Here is a 17,727-nt window from a genome sequence, read left to right as displayed (position 1 = left end):
TCATAGAAGATAGAAAGTTTATTTGGTCTTTACAATTTTTCTTCGTTATGTTTGAATAATTAGATCGGTTAAATGATGATAGAGATTCGCTCTGCAACTTTCGGCTCTTTTTAATGCATTTTTCATGACGTCCTGCAACATCTAAGGCTGAATTTCTTCAATTTCGTGACAAATATTGTCTTTAAGATGTTGAATAGTTTAAGAAGTCTGGTGCTATTATATCCGAAGATTTGGATGGCTATGCTAAATCGCACTTCTTGAAATTATTTTTCGTGGAAAAACGTCATTCAATAATTGAATTGTTGAACCAGCTGTGTATGATGTGGCTCCATCTTACTGAAACCACATGTCCCCTAGTGCTTGCTCTTCCATTTTCAGGACAAGAATCTTCCAAACCTTGGTCATTTCCAAAAAAAATTGACACCAATAATGTTTCCAGCATGAACACCACACTATACAGTGGTTTTTAGTAGATGCAATGATGTTTCATGAATCCTGAGGAGGATATATTAATTGAGGATTCTGTGTTCCCCAAAACTTACTGTCACCTCGGTAACAATTTTTGAATAAATTTAATTTTGTACGGGAACATTTTCAAATAATTGTTCAATAATCGTAATAAACTGCGTGCAAAAATGTGTAACTGGGAACCACGTCTCCGAATTGATGTTTCTGGAGACTCTGCATCACTATCGCGCACCAGAGCCACATTTTCAGCTTTACGAGACCGTTTCTTTCCAGAACCTGGCCCGTCGGCTGCCATACCATAGTGTCAAAAATTAGCATGTAAATGATAAATTATGGTTCCAGTGGCGTATATTTGTCCATAGTAAAATATGGACATCTACTCAACAGAATGGTTAAAGCGAAACTGAGCTATTATTACTAAAACTGTGTTACCACCTCTTATTACTAAAATTCAGTACACATTAAATGAGATGTAGAGTTTGTTGTTTGAGATGTTGAGTTGAGTTGAGTTGAGATGTTTGGAGATGTAGTAACTGATATACTAAAAGGTGTTTAACCAAGGTTTAGATTTTAGAAAGAATACAGGTATCATATACCATCACCATCAGTCGAAAGAGTGGATAGTCAAAAAACTAGCGACTGAAAATAGTAACTACTATTTTCAGTCAAATGCACGATTCGATAGTTTTTCTCAATTAGTTATGCCAGGCGAAGATGTACTAACCCTTTCCTGTATAAATTGTGAGAGAGGAAGGGACGGAGATAATTGCTTGGGGCAGTTTATTTTATATGAGGTTATATTTTCCAACGGTAGTATAAGCAAGACGGAGATGTATAAATTCCTTCGCGAACTAACTTTAAAAAAGAAAAGAAAATATTTTCTAGATCTGTAAAAAGGAATTGAATTTTTCTATGGAATGGAATAAAACCCCACAAATGTTTTATTGTATTTTAATGTGTTAATTGCTATTTTTAAATAATACTATAACAAATATACACAGTAGAACTTAAGCAAAAATCTAAAAACTGAAAATGTACGATAGCCATAAATACTATATAAAAATTGAAAATATACCTAATCATAGAAAAAAAACTCATCCAAGACATAATTAAAAATGGTCTGAATGAAATGATAAAATGCAAATCCAATATTACCCACTATTGCCATAAAAAGAGTCAAATCTATTTTACCATTTATCATTCACAATTTTATATTATATATATATATATATATATATATATATATATATATATATATATATATATATATATATATATATATATATATATATATATATATATATATATATATATAAACTTTATACTAGACTATATATAACTAGAAATATACATATTCCTTCACGTACTAACTTTAAAAAAGAAAAGTAAAAAAAATACTTACTATTAACATGCAATTAATAATTTCAATTTAAACGAAGTCGAATTACTTTTATATCTGAATGTTCTGTGGATCTGTAAAAAGGAATGGAATTTTTCTATGGAATGGAATAATACCCCAGAAATGTTTTATCGTATTTTAATATTTTAATTGCTATTATTAAGTAATATACTATAATAAATATAGACAATACAATAGAATTTGAACAAAACCTAAAAACTAAAGATGTACAATAACCATAAAAGCTAAATAATTATTAAACATATACCTAATCATATAAAAAAAACTAATACATGACAAAACTAAAAATGATCGCACAATAACTACTAAAGCTTTTTTAAATAAAGTAAATACTTTATTTATTACTGAACGGAAATATTTTTAACAAAAATCAAGAGAGTTCTGTTCATTCACAATTTTAGTATTTTTACCCTATTGCATTAACAGTCTTGAAAAATATCGCTCCAAAATGCTGCTATATTAATATACAATATATTTTTATTTACAAGCAAACTACCAAAAAAATCATAAAACCATAGATATTACATATAAATCTATATAAACCCAAGTTCGGTATATTTTTGTCAAGGTCGAGGCTAGGACGACAGCCAGAATGTTAAAAATTGGTCGAATGAAACTAGTAGAACGAAAAATAGTAACTAAAAGTACATGACTGAAACAGTCGATAGTAAATAGTAACAAAATCAAGCGGACCGAAAATAGCGACTGAAACAGTCTATAGTAAAAAGTAGTCAATTACTAAACAGTCGATAGTTGGTAAAATACGTAACTAGCCTATTAGGAATTATGACTATTGTTGAAAAACTATTTTACGGCAATTCCGCGTAATGTAGCCGGTGTAAAAGTTATTTCTGCGAAAAAAATTAACGTGAAAGAAAAGGTTAATATAAACATTTCGGTAATGTGATATGTGATTTGGTTTAAGTTAGCTTAAAAACTTTTACAAATATCTGCTCTAATTGTTTTTTTTTATGAATATGTCATTAAAAATAATATTTTAAACATCTCTGGAATTTAGAAAACGATATCCAGATATGTGTGTCTACTTTTATAGGCATCTGACAGCGAGAAGATTACATCTACTCAAGTTGATGTTATAAGGATGATGTATCTCTTGCGGGCTTGTAATTTTAGCAAAAGCCTTTTCGATTTTCTTTTATATTGCGGCATTAACTTCGATGTCGACATTTTCCGTATTTAGGCCTCCTACCGTCAAGCATATTATGAAACGTAGGAATTGGAAATTTGATGTATAGCAGGATTTGTTGGAGTTAAATGGAAATTGTATGTATACCAAACGTATAGCTATAAGGATTAAGAATTAGATTCAGAAGCAGCGAGAGATTAAGAAGTAATAGCGTCGTGTATATATAGTTGGGGATTAAATAATATTCGAAACCGGATATTATGATATTATATCGCTATAAATCAATATTTTTAGTTGTAACTATGGGTAATATGTATATTTTTTATATATTTTCCGTAGAGCAAAGTTGTTTTTGCTCTCAAAATAAACGTTTACTTTAACTATCGCTTCTTCCTTTGAACCCTGTAGTCGGAGCCATATCCGGACTATACAGCGAGTGACCAAACAATTCGAAGCGCACTTCATTCGATTGAAACTTATTTAATTTAAATAAGTTCGTATAGTTTAATTACCTTCATTCTCCTTTCCTACGTGTTGTCCTATAGGTTTGTTGCAACCAGGTTGCTGTTATTTAGTAAACTTCTTTCATGTCTTACGACGAATTCACGAAAACTTCTAGGACCAAGTCCAAATAGGAGTTATTGTTGACTGGCTGTTTTCGAGTGTTTTTATGCCATCTTCATACATGCTGAGATATATCGCTGAAACCGCTTCAGGAATTGATCAACCCTAAGTAGGTATCTGTATTTTCACAACAAGAAAAAAATTAACATGGTTAGATTTCAAGCTATTAGACTATATATTTCACTCTCTATCCCATTTATTAGTTACTTGTAGTTTCCACGTAGTTCCAAAGGTCTGATCTTTTTCTGTTTTTAATCTATATTTTTACTTTTATTTGTTGATTTAAGCCTCCTTTTACCAACTATGGGTTAATCTGGACCGGGCCTAAAGTTTAACGTGGGCTTCGAACCACGGTCCTCGGCATTAAGCCTACCGACTGGCGAGTGACCAACTTTAGAAATCATCCCAGAAGACATCCAGTCTTACCCAGCCTGGTTACTGGCGTGACTGGGATTATTTTTCTTGTCGTATTTTACACTCTTGCCTAGCACATTCACAAATTTTAAACAATCAGAAACATAAATTTACCACCATGCCGCAGCAGGATTCGAACCCTCGGCTATCGCAACAGTAGGGTGACCGTCCCATCGCCTTTACCACTGCGCCACCAAACCAGTTTTAGTTAATAAACTGGCTTGGTGTAATAATGCATATATTGAAATCGTTCTATGTATTTTTAATTTGCGACGTAATGCAAGAAAAAAATTATATTTTATATTCCGATCACCATTCTGCTTTATTATATTTTTAATTATTCAATTACAAAATGGTCATATAGCGTCTCCCAAACAGTCTAGATACAAAAATATACTCATAGCAAAACTGAAGTACAAATAAAGTCATCTATGACAGTAAAAATACAATACCTATACAATTTCGATCAAATTACTTTTTATACTCGATATACAGGGGATAAGCAAAACAATATTAATACTATGTATATAATCTGTCTTATCTTGATATTGTTAAAAATTATGCAATGCGTTTCTTTTGCTCAATTTACATGTCAAGCCTTGTATGTTATATGTCAGTGTATATGTGAATATAGCTAATTTGTTTAAGGTTTCATATTAAGGACTAAAAATAAATAAGAAACAAAAAACAAATCTAATTTTTTACACATACTGACTATAAACTGATCAGTTGGGAGTAATTAAAATAATATCACTACATAGTATAAAACAAAGTCGCCTTTTCTGTCCCTATATCCCTATGTGCGCTTAAATCTTTAAAACTACGCAACGGATTTTGATGCGGTTTTTTTCAATAGATAGAGTGATTCAAGAGGAAGGTTTATATGTATAATACATGCATAATATACTAAGGCAACATTGCTAATTTTAGAGGTTTCTATCGTGATGTCGTAAATTAACCTATTTTTTTAGGCTTATTTAGCAATTAGCAAAAACGCTGCCTAACCCTACGAGTTAGATCAAATTAATTTACTACAGTATTGTACACCATAAAAAGGTCTACAAAAAAGTCCGCGATGGTATATGTTTTTCTTTTAGGGATAACCCACATTAACCATTTTTATTGTTTACTTTTTACGTGAGAAAATGGCTTATTTACGAAGCTATTTTAAACAATACGGCATTAATCCTTATCGAATTAAGTACCTTAAATACAGTGTGCAATTAATATAGATCAATATGGTTCCTTACAGCATGTAAATTAAACAAATATTTTCGGAGATATTACAAATTTAAAATTTGCGTTTAAAAATGTGTAATGTAATAAAAATTGTATGAATTTAGATATTCCAAAGATAGCAGGAAATCTTCATAGTAAGTATAGGGGAAGAGGAATTGTTTTACTCCAAATTTAATGCGTGCAGGCCAAGGGCAGTAATGAATGAACCAAAAATACTGGATCGATTTTAATCATGTTTTCATTGAGTGACATAGGCATATATATTTTATGCCCGTGCAAAGTCGGAGCGGGCCGCTATGTTTTTATATACAACGTTCATATTTTTTCTGTAGTGTATTTAATTTAGTATCAGCATTGCACCCGTGCGAAGCCGGGGCGGGTCGCTAGTTGTAAATAAATAATTAGGTTTATATGAGTATTAAGCTAAATTCTATGTATATAGTAGAATGTCAAATAAGCTTTTGTTTATTTTTATCTAGTTATTACAACGATTATAATGTATGTATTTTATTTTAAAACGATGTTTTTTGTGTTAAGAATATAATTTTAATTACTTTTTACTTGTCATTATATTATATAACATAATTTGCCGCATATAGAAACTGAAAATTCAATGATTGAATTAGTCACGCCGAAAGAATTAACCAAAATGAGTAAACCGATATTAACTTCAGGAAATCACCAGGCTACGAATTAATAGCAGGAGAATTACTGCAAAAACTACCAAGAAAGGGAATTATAAAATTCACCAACTTGATACCACTACACCAATACATCATTTAGGTTAAAGCATGTCCCGGACATTTGGAAGATTGCGGAAATTATAATGATCCCAAAACCTGAGAAGACACCAAACGAAATAAAACCCTATAGACCTATATCATTGCTGCCAGTAATATCAAAGGTTTTTGAAAAACTCCTGTTGAAAAGAATAAAACCGATCATAGCACAAACCTTCGATTAGGTTTGCTACTAAATGCTACCAAAATAACACACCGAACTATTAAAATCATACATTACAGCCAGAATGTTTAAAGTCAAACTAGAAGAAGCTTACTCCACAATAAAAGAAGCTAAAGCAGATGTATCACAAGGAAGTGTACTGGGACCAATGATTTATCTACTTTACACTTGTGATATACCACTAATGGAAAATATCACGATGACTACATTTGCTGATGATACTGCGATTATAGCTGTCGGAGACAATAGTGAAGAAGCCTCACGAAAATTACAACAGGCAAGTGACAATATAGATAATTGAACACAAGCTTGGAAAATAAGAATTAATGAAAGTAAATCTGCACATGTGCAGTTCACCCATAAACAGACCGTACAAGCACCAATAACATCAAATAACACTATCATTCCATATACCAACAACGATAAATATCTTGCAATGAATCTCGATGTAAAACTTCGCTGGAAAGAACATATAAAGAAGAAAAGAAAAGAACTTGAAGTGAAATATAGGAAAATGTATATGGACCCAATTATCAGCACATAATAAATTGCTATTTTATAAGAAAATATTGAAACATATATGGACATATGGAGTTCAATTATGGGGATGTTCTGCAAAGAGTAACATATACAAAATACAAATTTTTCAGAACAACGTCCTGAGAGGTATTGTGGATGCACCCAAATACTATAGGATTGATTACCAACATCGAGACCTTCAGATACCCACAGTCAGTCAAGAAATCAAGAGAATTGCAAGGGGGCATGAGGAAAGACTCCATTCTCATACGAATATTGAAATATTGCAACTTTTGGATACCACCAGAACAGGACACAGACTCAAAAGAATCAAACCATCTGATCTGGTTTAGTGTTGTGTAGTGAGGTGCATATATTAAAAAAATACAGCAGTGACATGTATAAACATTATTTCACCAGAGACTAAGTTAGGGCCGATGGCTCCTCCTAGTTATATACCTAGATTTAAGTTAGCATAAAGACAAATTGTGGGTTAGACGGAAACGACTAGTAACAATGTATTAATTAAATAATAAAAAAAATTATATTATATTATCCAAACCCCGTATAATATAGACCTTTAATGATTTAAGGATTTTAAAGGTACTTGATGGTATCTCTATTGAATAATCCTGTTAAATCGTCGTCGAAATCGTATAAAATTTCCCCCGGTTTTTACTCGTTGGCCTTTGGCGTGAACATTTTTCGATAATGCCGTCGATCTCCAATACATCAAATGCCATTAACACAATACGGATCCTGCGGGAATGGGCTTGTGTTCCCCAGTCCATTATACGCACTTCGCTATAATAATATGTGTTTCAGCCAGCAGACGATATCTGGTTTGGATTTTTAGACGAGATTTTCTATATCAAAATCACGATTTCGATTTGTTTGCGATTTAAAAAATTACGGCGTTGAAAAACCACATACGCACACAAAAATACTGCGAGTATTTTTATTTACAATATTAGGCTAGACATTATATTACATAGTTGCAAATGGATTTTGTCTTTTTTGGTGTTGAAATCACACATTGTTTCCTTTATTCCTGACTTAGATAATAGACAACTAAATAAACGAATGTGAAGTGTGTTTCGAAATTTTGCCCCAAATATTAACATATTAAAAAAATTTCTCTAAATTTACAGCTTCTTCAGTTTACATTAAGAAGACATGGTTCTTATTGATGTATGATACATGATACAAGGAGGGCTCCGATAAATGCGGCAACATCGCTTGATAATAGTTCGACTCGGTTATTAGTCATAGCTTACATTAGAGTAGAGTTTCATAAAATAACATGAAAGCCTCCTAAGAAGCCGATTGTTTTATATTATTAATTTGTATAGTCTATCAAAGTTTTTCTAGTAATGCATCATGGATATTTGTGACGTCGAAATATTGCAATGTTGCCGAATTAACTCTGAGTATTAATTCAGTTTGGCTTTGACTTACAAAAAAATTCTAATCTAAATAAAATAATTGAACAAAAATGTTATCAAATATAATTTATTTTAAGATTAAAGTAAATCTAATGCATATATTATCAAAGGACTTAAAACTACAATTAAGAACACGGGCATAATTGTTTGTAGTTTAGATTTGTTTTGTTTACATTCAAGTCTTTTTCACACCTTCCATGAGGTAGTGTTTCTAGGCGCGTTTTTTTATGTAGTGGTATCCCGCTGGATGCCTAATTAACAATTGTATATCTGAGAAACGTATTTCACTTTCTTTCGAGAGCATATTTACTTTTTTCGTTTAGTTCTTGTTTCCTTCAACGGTGTGTTTACTTGTGAAGTCATCTTGGTATCACTGTATTTTTTATATCTTTTGCTAGTATCTGTGTATACCATTCTTCATAAAATTAATCACTGAGTTCTGTCTAATGCATTTAACATATCTACAAAACAGTCAGTATTCATTCTCTCTTCATACGTTGTAACCTAATGCTCATGTTTAATTTTGAACAATTACTTTCATATCTGTGCACACAAATCTTTCACGCCCTACAACATTTTCTACAGTAATATTCAATTAATCATGTGGAATTATGAATCAACTCAGGAATTTATAGAATTGCACTGCATTATCACATACCCTAAAAGTTTCCTTCAGTCACTTTCACTTTCCCACTCATTGTCCAATTCGATCACTAAACTGTTAATTTCTAATCTGTCTGAAACCTGTTCACAATTCCACCATATATCAATTACTTCCTCTGTATGTCTAATCGAGTCCATCCAAACAATAGGTGTTATGGCTGACAATGCTTCCTTCCACATATCCAAACAGTTTTTGATGGAATTAATTGTTAGTAAATATAATGATCAACAAAATCTAATCGAATGCTATTGTAACTTTTACCTGTTTCCATCAATTTTTGTTGTCAAAAAGCTGCGTGTTCCTAATTCTTTTATGTATACTTTTCAGGCAGCTAATATTTTCTCTAAAATAATTTTATTAAATTATGTTTATATGGATAAAATAGTTTGTGTACTTAGTGTTCTTATACATTTCGTATATTTGGTGTCGAGTAGGGCCAATATCAAGATGATCAGAATTCGTCATCCTCTTTGTATATAGACGGATTTTCTTGGGTAAATCTAGCGTATTATTCTTCATTTTGTAAGCGATGTTATTCACAGTACCTACACTAATATTTAGAGCGGCAGCAACCCGCTAAAAACATTTGAAATAAAATTGTAGGGACTTATACTATCTAATATCATCAATAATTATCTCTCTAACGGAATTTACCTGCAAAAGGGAGCCTCCATTATTTCGTTTCTTTCGAAATAACCTATTAAAACCGCAATCAATTTGTGACCCTAAATATCTATTGTTTTCAGCATTTTCAAACAAAATAAAAGGCTAAAATAATGTTTGCTGGTTTATAACCTGTAGTAATTATGACTACTATTTAGAATAATTTAGCGCACATCTGACAACAAGACAGCTACCGACGTATGAAAAATTCTTAAAAGAAATTCGATAATGTGAATCAAGAATCAATTTCAATTAAGATTAAGAAGTAGTTTACTTCTGGTGAATGGAAGTAACTGGTGAACTTCGTTCTTACCAGCACAAGGTGGTAACCAAACAGGTAGTAATGCCAGAAATCGTCGACAAAATCGATAAAACGATATTGAATAATCAGATAATGAAAGTACGCGAGATGGCTGGGACTGTAGTCATTTTAACTAAGCGAGTACGTTATATTTTACTTTAGTATTTGAATAAATCGTGTGACCTCTTCAAAGGAGTGCTTGGCGACTTTAGCCGCAAACCTAACGAGTTCAAACCCCAGATGCCAAAGAATAATCAAAACGGTGGATTCCTCCTGGCGAACGTGCACTAAATTTATGCCTGTCGATTGGCTACAAATTGTTTCAGATGCATGCGGTGGCATTTATGTTGGTTATCTTTAAAATAACAGAGCCTTTGTTGCAGATTTACTGAACAACAACGCATTTGGCGAAGGAAAATGTGTAGTTGTTCCGTCAATACAATACATTACTACCCCATCCAACATATTCTCCAGATTTATATCCATAATACGACTATTTCCTATTTACGATCCCGAAGAAGTAGCTGGGTGGTGAAAAATTTAGTCGGAATGAAGAGACTAGAGTTGAAACAATGACCTATTTGGGAAGGATCTTGAAAAATCCTTCTATTTTGGAAAACATAAGTTACTTAAATAATTAGTTTTATCTGAAGATTACTGTGAGAATTTTTTGCCGAAAACGCTTTTTTGCCGAAAACAAAAGTCACTGACTTATCAAACTCTCCTGGTATGAAGACTTCTTCAATTTCTGAACATTCATTTTTCCCAATACATTGAATCATTCAGTATAGAAAATACAATCAAGAAGTAACTATGTTCTTTAATCAATTCAAGGCCTTCATAAATTTGAAACATTTTATATGTGTTATAATATTAGACTAAGATGCATACTTTACTAAAAACATTTATTAAAGCAGAATCGTTGGTAAAATATTATTAATGGGCAATACATATAATAGAGATTTCAGACATAATCTCTCGGATAAATATTGTTTAATAGATAGAGAGTTACTATGTACACAATTTGGTATTTGAGGACATAGTTGCCCTTAATCCTAGTTTACTTGATTGAGTTTGTTTTGCTCCACAATCGTGATATCCATATTTCTAGTAGATAGGGTCATTACAAACTCTACCTAGTATTAATAAGTTACACAAATGCTTATTAGTTGATTAATAAGTTTTTTCTTAATAGTATTACTTAAGAGAATTTCTTCCAGCCAGTTAAATATTACTGGTTAGATTGAAATGTAATGAATTATAAAAATATTGAAAGAAAACGTATTTAAAATATAGTTGTTCGATTAATATACGACAATCAATACACCATTAAGAGAATAATGGTGTTGACGTCCATCACTTGAACCTATCTCTGTGTATTCAAAGTTCGTTAAATGATTTTTACATGAATATGTCTACTTATTAATCACTGTTTTTGAATAAGTAAAGTAACATTTACCATTTCCACGGTCTTGAAAAATTTAAGTGTTTTTAGCTTTAACTTGTCAATTTTAAACACAACGCCTGCAAATAAGGAATAAATTGACAAATTGAAATATAATTTGGATTATTTTGTTAAGAAAGATAAAGCACAAAATTAGTGTCAAAATTTTAATTCTCTTATTGACCAATAAACGCTATATACTGTTCCGCCAACTTATTGAATAAAATCGTATAATTCTACACAAAATTATTCAGCATTAAACGGAACAAAGGTATGTTGTATGTTTTTATTGTATACGAATACGAGCGCCACTATTTATATTTCGGGAATAGGAAAAAAAACAAATAGTTAAGCTGCGAATATATTTTTATTGTTTTTCAAAGTATTCACCACGATGATCGATACACTTTTGCATACCCTTAAACCAATTTTCAAAGCATTTATTCCATTCAGAATGAAGTATCGTCGAAACATGATTTATGAACGGTTCCATTGCTTCTTCGGGCGATGAAAATCGTTGACCACGCAGATTATTCTTCACGGATGGGAATAAAAAGAAGTCATTGGTAGCCAAATCAAGGCTGTTCGGTGGACGACCCATCAATTCGATGTTTTGAGTACTCAAATAGTCAATATTGTTTGAGTACTTGCATTTTCATGATGAAGAACAATTCGGCGCCTCTTGTTTGTAATTTCACCGAAGATTTCTGGCAAACAAATGGTTGTGTACCAATCAGAATTTAATGTTCTACGATACTCTAGAGGCACTGCTACAATATGACGAATTTTCCGAAGAAACAGGCCATTCACAGACTTTCTTCGTACCAGAATAACTTTTGCATGCATTCAACTGCTGCTTACTTTCAGGCTCATACGAATATATCCATGATTCGTCACCTGTCACGATTTCATAACCGTATTTTGAAGCACCGAATGTTTTTTTTTTCTTAAGTGTTTCTTTACACCAATCGAACCGATCCTTTTTTGAGCGTTTGTTAAATTGTGTGGGATCCAACGCGAACGTAACTTCCGCACAGCATATGCGATTACACAGCAGCAGCGATACACGGTGGTTTTTAATGGAGCTTCATCGCCAAAAGTTAAATTAAGTTGATTTATGCACTCTTGTTGGGATAATCCATGTCGAAAATCGTAAAAAATCATCGCACCAAAATGTTCACGATACAGTTCCATTTTTTACCGAGGCGAAACTTTCAACAAAATATAAAATAAACAAATAGCGTCCGGGCGACAAAATGTTCCAAATACGTATATCGTCAAAAATGTCAAACTTTACAATGGAACCGTCAGATGTACACCAGTGTTGCTAATTCCCAAAATATAAATAGTGACCCTCCTATAATTTTGGACAATCTATAGGCCCTATTTGATTTATTTATTTGTTAACGATAAATAATAGGTCTAACTATGCAATAAAATGCTTTAAACATACTACATCTTCGTTGACTTCGTTATGTTCTATATATTAATCGGCTTAACGAAAAACTTGCTTCCCTTCTTGAAGAAAACGGAGGTACCTGGAGGCGTGAAATTTGCTACGGTTAAAGCTTATATAGAGTAAGAATTTTGCTCAAATTTGTATGTATATGCTCTACGAATAAATAAATTACAGTTAAAGGAAATAACCCAAATAAAGCAACTAGGAATAACTGGTGAGAGTTGGTGACGATGGAAGTTAGATCTTTGGCACAAAATTTATAAACAAATATTTTATGCATTGACCGACGCGCTGCCAGCTCAATGTCTTATGTTGTAGATTATTCGGCTTAGATTATTTTCTGTTGTACCTAAATAAACTGCGGACGCGTAGTTATTAAATTCAAAATATAACAACGTTGTGCCGTAAAATTCCGGCCGGCAATTTTGAATCTGAAGATAAATCCCTGGAAGTAATTGGTTCAAAAAATTACTCGATTTCGTTTCTTTTCAGCACTGATTTTCACACATTGTAACGGTCAGTTGGAAACCAAATGGAACTGTTTTATGGTCGATATTTAGATCCGTGACAATGGCATAAGATAAAATTATGATTTGCTGGCTCGGGTATTCTTTAACATCGAAATTTACATAACGAAAACAAGCAATTCTCAAACTGGCGTTTACTTAATTTATTGTTAACTTAAAATCACATATAAATTTTGCCCAATTTGCGGATCTGGCCTGCATTATAGAATGACATAATATTCTATAATTTATTACCTTTAAAACACGCTAAATTCAGATCAGGCTTTTCTAATATCAGTTCACCTCCAAGATTACTATTTACCGGAGCAACAATCGATTCTGTACGACCTTCAGAAAACTCACTTTTAGGCAAGCCACGGCTATGACCGAAGTCGGTAGACCATCGAAAAATAGTGGCACGTCGCCAAAAGTCGAATTAAGTTCATCGATGCAATGTGTAACAACAGTTAATCCACGTCGAAAGTTGTAAAAGTAGCGGAGATTATTTTTCCCAGTTACTGTAAACTACGCATACAGCACACTTACGTCATAATATTCTGAATACGTGTTTCACACGAGATTTACACAAACACCAATATAAGATTAATTCAGTGATTATTAAAAAATATTATTTGTCTTCGACAGTTCAATCATCAAATCAATATTCAATCTGGACTAAATCATCATGAAAGATATATATATATATATATATATATATATATATATATATATATATATATATATATAAAATTTATTTTAACTAGAAATACTTTAAATTAATCTCATTTCCTTCTAATAAAACTTTTATATTAAAAAATGTCGTCAAACACAATCTGACGAAAATTTTCTTAGCAAACCTTTAAATTAATGTAGAAAGCACAAAAAAAGACAATCAAAAAGCGGAATTATTTGTTAAATACTTTCTAACCTCACCCTGCTGATGAATATGATATTTGACCCAATCCAACTAGAAATAAAGGTAGAGAAAACAATAATTCTAAAGGAAATTGGCAACAAACTTCAGGAAAACTTCAATATCAAAAAAGCTGTATGGTATAATCCAATAAGTGGATCCTACCTTACCTTACTTAAACAACTACTAACAAAGTCTATAATAATACATCTATTGAATGATAGAATTCGGTTGTAATATATGCCTACGCAATGGAATATTGCTGAAATTATTATGATTCTTAAACCAGGTAAATCGCCCAACGATGAAACAACATATGATCCAATATTATTGTTACCAATCATATCTAAATTATTCGACAAATTGTTCTTAACGCACCTAGCACTCGACAATTGATCGGCTACATTATATTGCGGATGTAACTGCGAAAATTTATGACAAAATAAATTGGTCATGGGTCAAGCTTTTGATCAAGTATGGCATGAGGGCCTCTAATACTATTTAACAAACGAATTACCTAGCCAGGTGACCAATATTCTCAAATCCTAATGGGCATTTCGGCACCTCTACGAGTGTATCACGAAGTAATGTCCTTGGAGCAATGTTGTATTTACTCTAAACTAGTTGTAATTCTAATTGTAAAAGAGTAACCATATGACCACATTTATTAATGACACTGAATTACCCACTACAAGTAACTACGAAGTCTACACATGCAGATTTCACAAACAAGTGGAAAAAGTATGTCAAAAACTACCGAGCAGAACTTTGTATGAGGCTCAGGAAATTCTGGTGGTCACTTAGGCGATGATTCGAATTAACACTTCACGATAAACTACTACAAACTTACCAAAACTTTTTGGAAATTCGTCCATCAAACTCTAATTAAATGTGGTAGTTCTCGACTTTAAAAACAATATAAAGGAAAAGTTATTAGACAGTCGTAGTTAATAATTGATTGTGATATGCGTCCCATGTGTACAAAACACAGTCAATAAGAATAATTTTTTTTTAGTTTGAGCGTAATTTGTGTTCTTTACAGCAACTTGAAAAAATCATCTCAGAAATGAACTCGGGAATATTTTTCATAACTTTCAACAGGCGTCATCACCACAGTATAAAGTTGATACAATAATGTAAAAGCTGCCTATTCTTGCTCCAGAAGAAATAATTCGTTCGGCAAGCATGGTCGCCCAAAATAGGTTGTTGTGCCAAAAAACATCTTATAAAGCAAGATCGTCTTGACCATTCGTTTAATAAGCATCAATAAGATATCATATGATCATGTAGTAGTCAAAAATAAGTTTTGGCTTTGGTTGGCGTTTAATCTAACAAACAAACAAAAAGCGTTGGAGATTTGGAGTTACCTCAATAATTGTAATAACTGAATTGACTTTCACGCAGAATATTATGTAATCCATTTTTGCTTTTTCATTTATTAGGTCTACGAATGAATTATTTTCCTAGCAATTGGAAAGTAGGTAAAACACATATGATTGTCAAATCGAGAAAAAATAAACTTATGAAAATATACATAAAGAGACTTATATTATTCCAGAATATCAATTTGGGTTTCATAATAAGCAAGAATATATAGAACAAGTGCAGATACTGGTAAACAAAATAAATGTAGACTTTATTGCTAAAATATTCTGTTCGGTTGCATTCTTGGAAATATATCACGTCTTTGATAAAGTTTGACCTACAGGCTTGCAGATTAAATACATTACTAAAAGCAAGACGATGAACGCACTGTATTATATTCAATATAGCCAGAAGTTCATCTAGATCTGATCTACCTCCTATATACGGTTGATGTAAGAGTCATAAAAACCACTACTGTGGAAACATATGCAGATGTTACGGTAGAATTAGCATCAAATCAAGATCTAGTTTCGGTAAAAACAAACCTCAAATACACCTAAATACAATAGAACTGCTGCTGAAAGAATAAAGGCTAATAAAACAAAATTTTCCCATGTAACGTATAACCTGCGAAGAATGACGTGCCCACCAATGAACATATTTTTGCGACATGAAAACAACTTGGACATAAATTATATCAAATGTAAACTATATGCTCATCGAGTGCAAATCCAAGTTGTGATTAGATTACAAAATCTTGCTATACTACACGAAACAATATGAAATCCCAATATGAGGTACTATTAGCAAGTTTATTTTATTTATTTATTTTACTAATTAGGATTTTTAGGGTCTGTACATAGTGTCGTATAGGTGCTAATCAATAATCTTGTTTATGTCTGTAGATCTAGTAATGTGTATATGTATAATCTTTCCGCAAATACAAGTATGAAAATCTCCAGACATAAACAGGATCTTGTGCAAGCAGTTACAACAAAGTATACATAAGTGTAAAAATTCTATGAGCGAAAAAGGAAAATTTACAATCAAAGAGTCTTCTCGCCAATGTGCGAGAATATCCACTCATTCATTACCAATGGTGCCGACATGAGATTAGATTAGATTTATTTATTATAGGCCCATCAGCCTCTAGAGCTATGCATTATATACATTTTAATATTACAGAACAAACAATATAATGAACAAAACAAGAAAGCGTATAGTTAATTTATTATATGAATGAGAATAATATGGAGTGAACACTTTAAAAGTCATAAGTTGACAGCAGTAATATTCACACAGATTCAAAAATCATCAATCTACCTCCTATTTTATAGAATATAGGAGCAACTATACCGCAAGCTATTCTGTGTTTTTCTAAGATAGATAAGCTCAAAGGGTGTCGAGGGCAACAGAAATTGATAGAAGTAAGTGAACTCTTCCAATCAGAAGCAATCACAAATAGTAAATGGCTATTTCCCACTTAAAAATGAGGAACGCTTCACGATTTTGCATGTTGTGCTTGCGCAAGGGCCGTGCTAATCTTCTCTGTGTCGCTCCAGTTTTAGTATATGTACAGCTGAAACGAGTACACTAGCAAGTTTAATATAATCATCATTTAACGGTTCTAAAATAAATGATTGCCTGCCATTGTTAATGGTCCATAATATGTCTCATGGAGTGATAAATGGCAATTTGCCCGTAAGAAGTGTAATATAGAGTGTTTGTGTTAAGTACCTTGAAAGAGTGTTAATGCAGTCCATCATGCTTGCTAATCAACTAAATATACAACACTAGCGACCCGCCCCGGCTTCGCACGGGTGCAATGCTGATACTAAATTAAATATACTACAGAAAAAATTTGAACGTTGTATATAAAAACATAGCGGCCCGCTCCGACTTTGCACGGGCATAAAATATATATGCCTATGTCACTCAATGAAAATATGATTAAAATCGATCCAGTATTTTTGGTTCATTCATTACTGCCCTTGGCCTGCACGCATTAAATTTGGAGTAAAACAATTCCTCTTCCCCTATACTTACTATGAAGATTTCCTGCTATCTTTGGAATATCTAAATTCATACAATTTTTATTACATTACACATTTTTAAACGCAAATTTTAAATTTGTAATATCTCCGAAAATATTTGTTTAATTTACATGCTGTAA

At 32.1% G+C, this 17,727-nt stretch overlaps 1 protein-coding gene and 1 non-coding gene across 2 annotated transcripts in view; one reads left to right on the top strand and one right to left on the bottom strand.

The window, feature by feature from the left end:
* The window catches only part of Stacl (SH3 and cysteine-rich domain-containing protein), a 455,842-nt gene that overhangs the window by 297,918 nt on the left and 140,197 nt on the right, over positions 1-17,727 (top strand). The window lies entirely within an intron of this gene.
* On the bottom strand, positions 17,040-17,146 carry LOC143200384 (U6 spliceosomal RNA). Its single transcript, XR_013006713.1, has one exon. It is a non-coding gene; the product is annotated as a U6 spliceosomal RNA (small nuclear RNA).

The sequence above is a fragment of the Rhynchophorus ferrugineus genome, unplaced genomic scaffold (genome assembly GCF_030347505.1).
Source record: "Rhynchophorus ferrugineus isolate W39M unplaced genomic scaffold, kcgeb_rfMv2 rfM7, whole genome shotgun sequence".
In the NCBI taxonomy this organism is placed as follows: domain Eukaryota; kingdom Metazoa; phylum Arthropoda; class Insecta; order Coleoptera; family Curculionidae; genus Rhynchophorus; species Rhynchophorus ferrugineus.
The sequence above is the reverse complement of the archived record's forward strand: the minus strand, read 5'-3'. Positions and strand labels throughout refer to the sequence as shown.